Source organism: Ruditapes philippinarum, unplaced genomic scaffold, assembly GCF_026571515.1.
Source record: "Ruditapes philippinarum isolate M1 unplaced genomic scaffold, ASM2657151v2 ctg803_1_1_1_1, whole genome shotgun sequence".
NCBI classification, from domain to species: domain Eukaryota; kingdom Metazoa; phylum Mollusca; class Bivalvia; order Venerida; family Veneridae; genus Ruditapes; species Ruditapes philippinarum.
The window spans coordinates 85,061-99,120 of record NW_026866327.1 but is presented as its reverse complement, the minus strand read 5'-3'; the positions used below and the strand labels follow the sequence as shown (position 1 = coordinate 99,120).

Here is a 14,060-nt window from a genome sequence, read left to right as displayed (position 1 = left end):
ATTTACTAAGAAAAATTCTAACTTATCGTTCTTATATTTATTACCTGTATGCATAACCTTTGCAAAACACTTTGAAAGCGAAATCAATAAGTTGCCCACAGTATCACTTTTGGATATATTTTTTTGTTCTCATGGAATTGTTTGATATTATCTGCTACGCAATTTTTTATTCTCTTGGAAATTCCAAAGTAAGCAACGCTTCTTTAAAAACACAAATCTCATGGGTTCTATCTGTTACCTTAGAAGACAGAGCAAAACCTTATGTAATACAAAAGCTATTTTAAAATGGCCAACCCTCGTGCCGAGTATATTTTCTCATTGGAAGAATGTATATGGGTAGTAATGCGAGAATAAGTCAAATCTCTAGAGAGAGTTAGTAATGAAAACATATGGGTGTGAAAGATGGGAGATACATATATTTTTTAAAATACTTCTATGTGATATTACTGAATGACAGAGGATTGCAATAATACTGAGGGAGTAGATATTGAGACTATGGTATGGTTATAGATCTATTTCACTCGTTTTGATTCGCGTGGCGATCTCGTACATTTCTCTACACATGTTGTATGGAGATATGAAGGATGTCTGGAATACGAACGTCTTTATACATGGTTTGGCATATTATAGAAAGTATCGAACGTATGAAATCAGAGAGGGCAATAACTTAAAAACTTATACAACTGGTTACGAGAACTCGATTTCTTTCAGCGCGGCGCAGGAGCATCCTCTCTTAATAAATGATCTCATCATCGTCGTAGAGCGAGATGAAGCTGTTCATGTTTGAAAATCTTCAAGAGTCTTTTTTGGTAATATGCCACCACTACAGGTAGATATTAATCTATTTTAAGCTTTTTTTTTATTGGAACACACTACAACGGAGCGATGCAGGAGTATTATCATCTATATATTATAGTAACGGGTTTATAACGGAGGTATATATTTCCATCCAGAGTACACTCTCATTTATCTTGAGGGAGATCTATCCACCTATGAAGTTTGAATAATCAATTGCTTTTTTGTTTGGATAATTTCTCTTATCGTAAAACCGAAAAATGTAATAAAAATAATAGTATTTAAATGCGTTTTTTGAAAAAAAAGACAATCATATCACTAATATTAATAATCTAAATGTCCAAATTAATGAAAAAGAACTTCCTAAAATATATTGGGTTCCTAAATTACATAAAATAACCTTACAAAGTCAGATTCACTGCTCATTCTACCTCTTGCACTACAACAAAACTTTCTATCTTATTGACGTTTTGCTTGACTGCCATTAACACACATGTAATTAGATATTGTGATAAAGTGTAGTATTAAAACAAGGAAAATATCTCTTTTGGTATATCAAAAATTGTGGTGAAATCTTGGATAAATTCAAAATTAAGATGTACTAAGCTTCAACTGTCAGTACATACGATTTTACTACACTTTATATAACTTTGCCACATACATTAATTAATGATAAACTAATGTCCCTATTTCAGAAAACTTTGGGTTGGAAAAATACCTTTCTTGCGTGCAATTCTAACAAAGCTATTATTACTAACGGTATTGTTAAACATTATACTTTGTGGACCAGTGACGAAGTTTGTAGAGCACTCTCTTTTATTTTAGACAACATTTATGTCAGGATTGGTATTACCTATTTAAACAGATCATAGAAATTCCTATGGGTACTTATTGTGCTTCCCTGGTCGCCGATTGTTTCTGTACTGCTATGAAAGAGAGTTTATGTTGAGTGTACCTGAAGATACACAACAAGATATTATATTAGCATTTATAAATTTTAATTCATCATTTTTGGATCTTCATATTAGACCTTTCTATCTTAAACGTACTTCGTTAACGGAATTCGTAATACGGAATAAACTGGGGATTTTCGCAAACATATATGATAAAAAAACAATACATCGGTTTTTTACATGTATATGCTAGTTATAGTATTTCTATCAACCATCAACACATTAAGATGGAGACAATATAACCATAATTTATATAAAAACCAATAAATAAAAACAAACGAACAATCATTTATATACTCTATTGTAGTGATAATTTTTCAACCATTGACCAAGAAGCGATGTTTTCAAGATAAACTAGTAAGTGTTGGTACATGGTGTGGAAACAGGACTAAACGTAACTGTCATCATATGTGCAATATAAAGTAACGCTTCAGAGGGCATCGCACGAAATCTCAATCGTTAGAATAAAAAAGAATTAAACACAGGTCGCCATATGAATTCAAATAACTTAAGTGTTGATACTGTATCAAGAATATAATTGTTCTTGCGGCTTATCCATCGGTCGTAATATTTCGTGTGATGTTCCATCTATAATACTAACTGCGGGACAGTTTATCCCAGCCGACACGTTTACTAAACCATTGAAGTATGGTTGGCCAAGTGATGTAATTCTCAAATGTTATGTAGAATGCACGAATAAATGTGCGAATTTCAACATGTACATACGCGATGCACACATTGAATAAGGTAGCAAGTAGTACAATTAATGGTTGGGTAACAACGTATCTATATCACAAACAATTAAATCAACAATAAAAACCTCCGTGGCACTCTCAATCGTTCTGGCGCTGGCATGTTCGTCTCCAGTCTCAATAGGTAATGACCACGCGAGGTTTTCATCAAGTGGCTTAATCAAAAACTAATCCTTAATCTTCCAGCACTGTCTCGGCAATAGACAATGAACTTTATAACACTTTTGCAATGACAAGTTTTTAACGAAATCAAGTACAAAAAGTTTGATGATGTCCCTCTAACAGCGCCATAGCTTACACCTCAAACAAAACAGCTCAGGACTCGCGTGTTCGCAAAATTAATTATTTTTTGTTGTAAGCCATTATGTCACTTGTAGCACAAAAGCTCAATTGAATTGTATTAAACATGATATTTCATAATGATTGATTCTAATAAGATAACTTTTACTTTTAATAAAGATAATATTATTTTCGTCTTTTGAAGACAGCTATGGTTTCCGTAAAATGTTGAATGGTGTTATTTATATGCACGACACACAGTTGAGAAGTACCCGTGCATTGAAAAAAATATATCTTTCAAAAAATGAAAATGCTGAAATTTGAACCTGTACCCGTGCATTGAAAAAAAATATATCTTTCAAAAAATGGAAATGCTGAAATTTGAACCTGTACCAGTATATAGTTGTTAGATCAGCGCGCTACATCTAAACTACAATGTCTCGCTGCAAATAGTATAACATAACAATGCTATCCATACACACATGACTTACCTTTTCTGAAGTGCACTGATCCATGTTATATTTACAACGTTTCTGAAATAAGTATACATCAACAGCTAGTAGCTTGTATCATAGTAATATATTTTTTATTTTGTGTGTGTGTGTGTGTGTATGTTTACCCGGAAGAATATATATGTTAATGATGTATATTAATCATGAGGTCTCATTCATTCCCATGTACAGTATTGTGGTATCTAATACTGTTTGACCTTTCAACTTTTGCGAGTTAGCCAATGATATCTCCGGCAAATAAAAACCGTCCGAGATTGAGAAATTTACTGTGGAGGATGTACACAATGTGACAACAACAATCTACAGGTAATAAATTTATTCTTAAACTGCACAGTAGAGATACATGTTTATAACTTTTCGTTTTTACTTACATGAGACGCATAGTGATTTACTAACACTGACATATACTGTATATACATCTTTTTTTTTAAAATAATTTCATGACCCAGGTCTTACAGGCCTAAATTTTTTTTCTAGATGAGATTAAAAGTAGGAAATTAAGATAAGTTGAATATTTTGAATTGTCACTTATCTATAATGAAAATCTTTTTTTTTTTCTTTTGATATTTAAAAAGGTCTAGTAACGAACTGTACAGTATACATGTATTTGAACTGAGATTGGGAAAAACACAACAATGTTCAACAAAACTACTTTGTATTATATTCAAAGTTTGAAGTCTCATTATTATAAATCAGCTTATTTAGTTGCTTCATAAAGCTGCTTTATTGAATTTCTACTCATATTTATATTTAATTTTATTAAAGCAATGTAAAAACATGCTTTTTACCAAGCATGCACATGTATATTTTAAATTAAGAATCTTAAAAGTTATGCCGATCATTATTTGAAATAAACAAACAATATCAAATAGTTATTTATATCTTTAAGGTTATAATTTTACAAAAATGGTGGAAACTAATTATTAAAACCAAAACAAAACAAACAAACAAAATAATGGAAGAGAAAAAAAGAACAACAATGAAAAGAATTAATAGATAATTGTATTATGTTTGTTTCGACTTAATATTTACTGTGCAATAAACTTTGTAAAAATGATGTCATAACATATTTATAATTTCTGTTCACATAGATGTGCTTGTAAAAAGAGTATTTTTTGTTTGTTAACTATTTTTATCCCTAATGAAAAGAAAGTAGTAACTCCAGTATTGATATTGCTTTCAACCGGCTGAGATATAAATGTTCACTAACAATACCATGATAATAAACTATATTTAATACTTGGTTGGTAGACGCCCTACATGGGACGAGACTTACATTTGCACACCGACTACATACGTCAACACAATAAGAATACCTAATATATAAGAACTAGTATGACTTACAATGACTTATTATGCCAATCCGGCTGCAGTACAGCCCATACTCGTAATCAAGAAAGAACACGCGCGCACATCTCAATCAACCGACTAAATACATCAAATCAAACTAAAATACTTAACATATAAGAGGGAATATAATTAACGATGACATATTATGTCCATCAGGTTGCAGTACAGCCCTTACTCTTAATCAAACCGAAACATGCGCGCCCATCTCAATCATAGTTAAATGAGACTAACTTGTATGTTTATACCGGTGTCATACTAATAAAACTGTTGTTACTGTTATGATTTAGTTTTTATGATACTAGTGCATGCCTGTATATATTTAGTTATAGTAGCTAGAATTGTTGATATTACCAAAAGTAGTAAAATAGGTGGTGGGCACTTTGTATACTTCATAATTACCATTTCAGGTTACAAATCCATATATTAAAAATCCCACTCTGTACTTACAGTATTAAATAAATTAAAAAAAAAAACAAATAAAGAACAACAATTAGTAATGCGAACATCATTTTACTTAGCACATGTAGTACATAATTCATACAATTATGAAAATTTATTTGTTAAAAAAATTCGCTTTCGACATACTAAGAAATAGTTTAAGAAGATTGCCTTAATAAAATAAATATAATTTACAATTTGTTACTTTTATAACAACAATTATATATTGTTTCATGATATGAGTAAACTCCATCTCATCTGCGAAGAATGATATAGAATGGAGTAAACATCACCTTTGACCCTTTGACTAAAGCTACCCTCAATGACCCCCCTTAAAAAAAGAAATAAATAATTAAAATAAAATTGATCTATTCTATATCATTGCTGAATCTAAATATTTGCTAAAATGCATTTAATATTTCAGTAGTTTGGAATATTCTCATTATTTGTATAAAGATCCGTTGTTTGTCTAAATTTCATTCCAAATTCGCCTGTAAAAATCTTAAAAGAATGTTTGTGCATGTCGGTCGTGCATACGGAAAATATGTGTCAAGTTACAGTCCTAGTTACATTATCTTATATGTCAAGCTCATCCGAAAGAAATGACCATTTATTTTTCTCCACGATGCATAAAATGGTCTAACTGACCTCCCGTGCATCAAATAGTATCATTACAAATAATCAACTTGCATACATATTTAGTATCATTCAGTGCATTACTGAATTCAAAATTTATGGGTCACCATTTGTTTAAGGACTTGAATGGTGACATGTCCGGGTTACGTACTCTAAGTGCTTGAAAGAGCTGATGGACCCTTATCAAGCCTAGAATACATCCCCAGAAACGTTTAGCGTGCGACAGCGTTAGTCAAACCGTTTAAGTACCTTGTGTCGGGACTGTTATTATTGTGAAGTTAAAGAATATCTTACCTAGATCTATTCTTTTTTTGTAAAAAAATCTGGTTTCTCAAATATATAAAGTGTCTGTTTTGAATAATAGAAACATTTATGTTGAGATATAAATTTACATTAAAGTTTGTGACCTCATGATGAATACCGGATTTCGACGTGATATAATACGCCGAAGATTAGAGTTTTAATTCTATTTTACATATTACGCTAAGGATTTGATTACTCTTTAATTGCATCATTTTTGATATTCATTTCAGCATAAATGTATTTATATGCATACCAATATATATGAAATCAGGTTCGTCATATATTATGATAATCAGACTATTCCTTAGTTCTGTAGGAGAAGTTAAAACGGTTCTTTTTTCAGCTCTAGGGATCCTTAAAAGGGGCCAATCAAATTAATTTGAACAAATGTGATAACAGACTGTCTAAAAATGCTACCGAAAAAGTTTGGAGATTATCCATAAATGAGTTCTTTGCTTAAGCGGTCCCTAAAAGGGGCCGATCAAGTACATATGAAGAAATTTGATTACAGCTACCTAAGAATGATACAGACAAAGATTGGTGATCATCCATCAATAAATTCAGAAGAAGAAGAGAAATATTATTTTTTTCTCTATTTTTTACCTTTAGCGGCTCCTAAGAGGGCCATTCAAATTAATATAAGCAAATTTGATAAAAGACTAAATTTAGAATGCTACAAACAAAGTTTGGTGATCATCCATCAATCAATTTTGAAGTACGAGATGTTTAAAGGTTTTTCGAATTTTAGCTCTGTTGACCCTTTTAAGGGGCCAATTGAAAAGACATCAGTAAATTTAAGTGTGACAGAGACAAGGACTAAAGGCCAAATTTAAGGGAATTTTGTCCAGAAGATGAATGTTGACGACGGACGCCGGATCACCCCCTTTAATATTTATTGCTCACCCTGAACCTTCGTTTCTAATATATTGTCATTGTACTATTTCTATATCTTTTTACAAATAAAAAAAGCTTGCATTTTTCTATATAAAAAATGCAAAGGTGGCTGATTTGTGTCATACCATTCTTTTGCCTTGCTAGGCAGCAGACGAAAACTCGAAAATACGACAAAGTTTTGTCGTATTTAAGCCTGGAACCAATGGCACTATTTTGTTTTTCCATGTCTTCGTAAAAGAACAACGATGTATATGTTTATAAAAGGCTAAGCTACCCTTTACAATATTCCTATAACTCTATACAAGAAAAAATAAGCAAGCTTGGACTGGGTTTAAAACTATAACTGGGCAGTCAAATTATTATTCAGAGGCATGACCTGGGATACCCCCAGTGCATGGTGAAATATGACTCTCATCACCTATATTTGATTATTGTTTTTTCACTAAATTAAAAGATCAGGAGGGGAAAACATCACATCAAAACACCAGGTAATAAAGTGTTTAAAATTGAAAACTTAAGGATTTATCGTTTTTCTGTTTCAGTAATGTCTGGACACATGTAACCTATAAGCTATAGGTTTTATTTCCTATATTTCATTTTTACCAAAGCTTACTTTATTTACCATCTAAATAAGCAACAACAAAAATAATTTCAAACAGTGACTGGAGGATTCCTGTAGCAGAATACCTTTAGGTACGGACTAACTCAAACTATCTCTTAAGTATAAACGGCCGGGCAAATAAATCATTATTCCATTCTGTTTATTAAAATATAAAATAATGAAAATGTTTCTGTATAGCTAATTGTTTATAAACAGCTAGAATAGTCTATAAACGATTGACAGAAAAACAATTTGGTTAATATGAGTTGCTTCCCCTCAAAATAGAAAAAAACTTAAACCCAAAAGAACACGATAACAGAAAAGTTATAAAATGTTTCAGGCTCTGTTTGATTAAGTCATGGAAGGTAGTTGTAATAATTGTGGATCAAAAATTAATCAAATGTTTAAATTCTGTTATGAATTAAGGGGTGTTTCTGATATAATTTACTTATAATGATTGGTCATTATAAAAAAAGTTATAATTTCTTCTTAATTGACTTCTGTGTGTATTTACCTCCAATTATTTTCCTTAATCTATCACTTTATAATGTTTTTTTATCAAACTTTATGTTTTTAGACTTTTTTCCGTTTAGATTATAAAAATTGGGGATCTTTTATAGGTTAATATGATTTAGTTATTTTGAAATGAGAAATTATTAATTTAAACTGAAAGTACTTGAGATATGCAAATAAGTTGTAAACTAGCCATATAAAATTTCATTTTTAAAGGTAAATTATCAAATTTTTGGACATGATACTGTTTAAGTTTATTGTTGGTAGTCTGTACCTATGTATCTTATTGAAAGACTGATATATGTTCATAGGAAGAAATACCAATATGATAAGTTTAGCCAATTGCATTTTGAATTTCTGAATTTTAAAAGCATAAAATCAAAGAAGGTAAAAACAACATAAATTCATATGCCTAAAAATGATATACATGTATTTATGTTAAGCTTATGTATTTTGCATTGAGCATCCCTTGTTTGCATCCCAGGGGTCAAAGAGATATTTTGTGTTGGATATTTGTATAAATATTTATGTTATGAATGTGAAAGAAGACAATAATTTGTAAGCATTGAATTTTTATTTTTAGCTCACCAGAACCGAAAGTTCGGTGTGAGCTATTAGTATCAAAGGGGGATACTCCGTCGTCCGTCGTCATGCGTCAACACTCGTCTAGCCAGATATACCTCAAATTGGTCTGTAGCATCCTTATGACTGTCACACTTAAATTTGCTCATATCATTTCAATTGGCCCTTTTTAGGGGTCAACAGAGCTAAAAATAGAAAAAAAACCTTTCTTCTACTACAGAACTAATTGGTGGATGTTCAACAAACTTATTCTGAAGCATTTTTTGGTGTTTTATTTCTTATGCATCAAATTTTGTGCTTTTGAATTTCTGGTATAATACCATTGGTGTTGCTTTCAGTCAGTATATATACTCCGTGAGAATTGCATTGAGATAAAAAAAAATCACCACTTTGTACTTCAAAATAAGTGTTTGGAGGGCATGAGAGGTGACATGTCTGGAGTATGTCCTCCACAGCGGAAAGCTGTTGCATATGAAAGTGCCACTAAATATTAATGCAACAAGAGCATATCTGGCGTGTATCAATATAGATCTAAAAATTTCTAATTCATAGAATGAAAGTTCTTTTGCATATGGTTCAGTTAGAAAATAGATAAATACAGAATCCCTAAAGAAAGCCCAACACGGCAAAATTGAAAATGTTGCAGGCTCGGTTTGATTGAGCCTGTTCATGGACGGTACTGGAAAGTGCAAGTTACCGTCCACGCCCTCTAGCACCGGCTTAAGCAGAATTCAACATTTAAACATGAAATAGTAAAATTTTGAATTTAGAAACATCCGCAGATGTGTTCATACGGCGGTTATCATGGAACCTTCAATGTGACACTTCCGTGCCATTCCATGAAAAGCGGCTTATGGTCCCCAAGTTGTAAAAAGCGTGTGCCCTAAACACTAGAAATTCATATTTACATTTGCTTAATACTTTGCATTTCGAACATCATCAGGAGAAAGTTTCTATGCAAAAGCAGGAGAACCTTCCCTTTATCTAAGTAGAAAAAAAAATCAACTTTATCTTCAATATGCAGCAGCTCGAGTATCATAGAATAGTTTAAATATTGTCTTTAAAAATATTCCTTAATTTAAATTACAGTGATTTTTTTAAACAAATAAAAAGGAAATTAAACCATTCGGTCTACGTATTAAAGATCAAAATGTCGAAGATGATGTTCTTTTGTGGACTTTCATTTCTATAGAAGTTTATATTAGTCTATCCAAGTTAAAAAAATATCAAAAACTCCTAAAATATTAAGGCACATGTATTGAAAATCAAAGAAGAACATGAAAAATTGATCCATATTTACACGGAGGATTCCATAGACGGTTGCAAAGCATCATTTCACATTTATAATGAGACTACCTGATAATGTATTTTCCTGCTGAGGCAAAAGCTATAATTAAGTCAAAAGTTCAACAACAATAAAGGAATTGAATACTTGTTGCTTTATGTCACATATTTACAGAAATATAATGAATATCTTTTTATCAGTTATATTGAATGAATGTAGTTTATAGAATATGGAAAAAAAAATAAAGATCAACAAGGCAAAAGGCAACGTTCATACCCGACACACCGAAACTACTACAGTAGGGTACCCAAAAGGTGCCAAACCAAAATCTGCACAGGACATAAGGGCGGCGAAGGGAGGGGAGGTACACGTTCTATGTGATATAGTAATAAAAACAGGCCTATAATGGAATTAAAGGGACAAGGACTATCAGGGGGAAAGGGGGAGAAGGATAAAACTGGAGAAGGGTGAGTGGGGAGATGGGGGATAGAAAATACTTATCATTAACAGCGATATTTTTAAAGGTAGACATCACAAAATGTGCAAAAATGTACAATACACACATGTGAAATACGAGAAGGAACACAGATGGGTACCGGAAAGTAATTTCTAATTCATACTTGCATATTCCATAAATTAAGTATTACTTAAAGTGGAAGGCTTACGAAGAGGTCAATTTATCAGGACAAATTCATGTTCTTCCTTTCTTACTTAATATCAAGCTTCAATGTTTTATAGTATATTTATAACATAAATAGTTGCTTATCCTTTTTGATAATTCAGGGAGTACAAATTATTATAAAATTGTTATAGATATAGGCTTGATATTTTTAAAACATTCGCTTTCAAATGTACAGTGACGATGTAAACCGATATAAATTTGTAAGAAGGAAAATGTATTTATTCGAATCAACATTTCTTTTTATTTTTTACTGCCATTTAGTAAAAATAAATTGTACGGATTCACTTTCTTATTTAAATAACAAAATCTGAAATTTCAAAAATATTTTGTTTGCGTCTTTACCTTTTCAGGTTTGAAATTGGTGACAGACAAAAACTATATACTTTAAAAAAGAGTAGACAGTTAGCATTGCACAATTCCATAACATCCTTTTAGACAACCAGTGATACCATAACAGAATGGGGAACATATTTTCATCCTGTAAGAAAATCGACATTTCGGATCAGTCATTACCTCAAGTACAGGTATTTGTTTTTATTCAGTTTTATTAAACATAAATACAAATTAAACATATATGAGTTCGTTCTTAAGATATAAATTGCCTATAATTAAGATAGGGAATTTGTTCATAGATTAGCTGTATATAATAAACTAGAAATGTGTCATCATGCCACGGATGCCCCCGCATGCAGCCAAAATATCAGATGTTATAATATTTAGTTGCACAAATTATTTTTTTTTTCATTTTAAGTTCAAAGCCCTTAAAAAATTTTCAATGTTAACAAAAATCATTTTTATAAAATGTTGAAGGCACTGAAATTGAAATTATTCAGTCTTAACCTTTTAAATTGCATATTGCATATTTGTAGCCAAAATAATGGCTACATACATTAATTTTCCACAAAAGTATGAGTGCTGAAAATGAAAATTCAAAATTTTTCCAACATTCAGGAAAGATAAGTTTTTCCAAAATCATTGAACCACGAACAAATATAAGCTTAAACTGCCTATTCTTAAGATGTATCTATATGTTAAATTTGAGTTGAATGCGTACAACCATTGGGGAGATAATGAACGGAAACCTAAAATTTCTGATTTGTTTTCAAAGTTCAAAATGGTTAACTCTGTCAGCTATCATCAAACCATGACCGAATTCGAAATTGACCAATGCATTCTTATGACATATCCATAGCTTTAATTTGAGTTGAATATGTTGGAGAAATAATGAATGTGGAACTGAAAATTTTCTTTTTCCAAATTTTCCAAAGTTAAAGAGGCATCACTCTGCCAAAATTCATCAAACCATGACAAAATTCAAACTGACCTGCGCATTTCTTTGACATATCCATATGTCAAATTTGATTTGAATGTGTAATACCCTAGAGGAGATAATGAACTGAACTTAAAAATTTAATATTATTTTCAAAGTAAAAGGGCATAACTCTGCCAAAAATCATCAAACCATGACCAAATTCGAACTTGACCTGTATTTCTTCATGATATATCCATATGTTAAGTTTGACACGAATGTGTTGTACCGTTGGGGAGATAATGAACGGAAACTGAAAATTTCATACTATTTTTAAGGAGAAAGGGGCATTACTCTGCCAAAAATCATTGAAGCATGACCAAATTCGAACTTGGTCTGTGTATTCCATTGACATGTCCATATGTCAAATTTGAGTTGAATGTGTAATATTGTTGGGGAGATAATAAACAGAAACTGACAATTTCATATTATTTTATAAATGAAAGGGTCATAACTCTGCAAAAATCATTGAACCATGACCAAATTTAAACTTTACCTGCGCATTCCTTTGACTAATCCAAATGTTAAGTTTGAGTTGAATGTGTTTAGACGTTGGGGAGATAATGAAACTGAAAATTTCAAATTATTTTCAAAGTTAAAGGGGCATATTTCTGCCAAAAATCATCAAACCATGACAAAATTCAAACTTAACCTGTATTTTCTCATGACATATCCATATGTCATGTTTGAGTTGAATGTGTTGTACACATGGGGAGATAATGAACAGAAACTGAAAATTTCATATTATTTTTAAAGTAAAAGGGGCATAACTCTGCCAAAAATCATCGAACCATGACCAAATTCGAACTTGACCTGTTTTTTCTCATGACATATCCATATGGTAAATTTGAGTTGAATGTGTTCAACCGTTACTAAGATATTGAACGGAAACTGATGACGACGGAATGACAGAATGACGGAATGACGTAAGGACTGAATGACGGAAAGAAGGAATGATGGAACAGGGTAACACTATTTGCCCCGGTCATTATATGGCGGGGGCATAAAAATGTAGCATGACATATTGTGCTCTTATTTGGTAATATATATAAATTTGTTAATAACAGAACTATTGGAATCATGTGACATAAAGAAATTTGTGTAACCTGGAATAACATGGAATACATCACTTCTTTAAAATAAGATAGTTACATTACTTTCCCATAAACTGTCAAATCTAAGTTTGGTACATTCTTTGATTATAACAGACATCTTAGTCGATTGCTGAAAGAACATATCAATAGATAATTACAAAACGACATAATTAAACACATTTCCATCTAAGCAAGGAATACTTCAATTGACATGTTTTCATAAGTCGTAGCATTACATTACTTTATGGGTGCATGTTTTGTGGTGATTTAAATTTATATTTGATCTTTTCTGGTTTTGTGGTTCCAGTATTCCTTCTTAAATAGTTAATAATCATTATGATATGCTGCCTGATTTATAATTTGTCTTTGCACATCTTGTCTTTGATATGCAGGCTTCATAGCCACTGATCCCCTTTCAAAATTCTTTTAGTTTTGTTCAACCCATTGTCTTCTCGTTTATGGCACATCCATTCTTTTGCTAAGGCACCATATGCTGATTTTCGTGGTATGGCACTAAGGGTTCGTATTGAAGGTTCTATGATGACTGCCTAATTGCAAATTTTACATTTCATGATGCTTAAAGTGACATTATGCCCATCCAAAATTATAAATGAGTGAACAAGTGTACGTATGTCAAAATAAGTTTTTATTTTGCCATAATTCCTTTAATTATATATTTTTTCACATTAACAAAAAACAACGCATGGATTCAAACGAAATTTTCGTCAATATCGAAAAAATCCGTTAAAAATTACCTGTAACGTTCATTTCATAAAAAGAGTGGGGCAGTCTTTATATATTTAAGGCTGATTAACATTTTATTCTAAACATTTTCCAATAAACAAGACCGACTGATTAATTGTGTTGACAATATTAATCGAATATTCATATTTTAAACGTTACGAAAAGTCAACAAGTACTTAACCTAGAAAATATTTAATTGTAAGTGGTTGGAAATTATTTAAGTTATGGTTCGTTTAATATATATGTCATGTTAGCTTGCATGTGAATAAAAACCAACACAAAAGAAAACAATTAAATAGAGAAATAGAACAAGTATGTAAAATGTACTATTACTTATC

The 14,060-nt window shown here is 31.3% G+C and overlaps 1 long non-coding RNA gene across 1 annotated transcript in view; it reads left to right on the top strand.

The window, feature by feature from the left end:
* Positions 1–3,377: 3,377 nt before the first annotated feature.
* LOC132732134 (uncharacterized) overlaps positions 3,378–14,060 on the top strand; it is a 47,680-nt gene continuing 36,997 nt past the window's right edge. The window contains exons 1-2 of the long non-coding RNA XR_009625990.1: positions 3,378–3,597; positions 10,926–11,099. This is a non-coding gene — a long non-coding RNA (uncharacterized LOC132732134). The remainder of the gene's footprint in view (positions 3,598–10,925; positions 11,100–14,060) is intronic.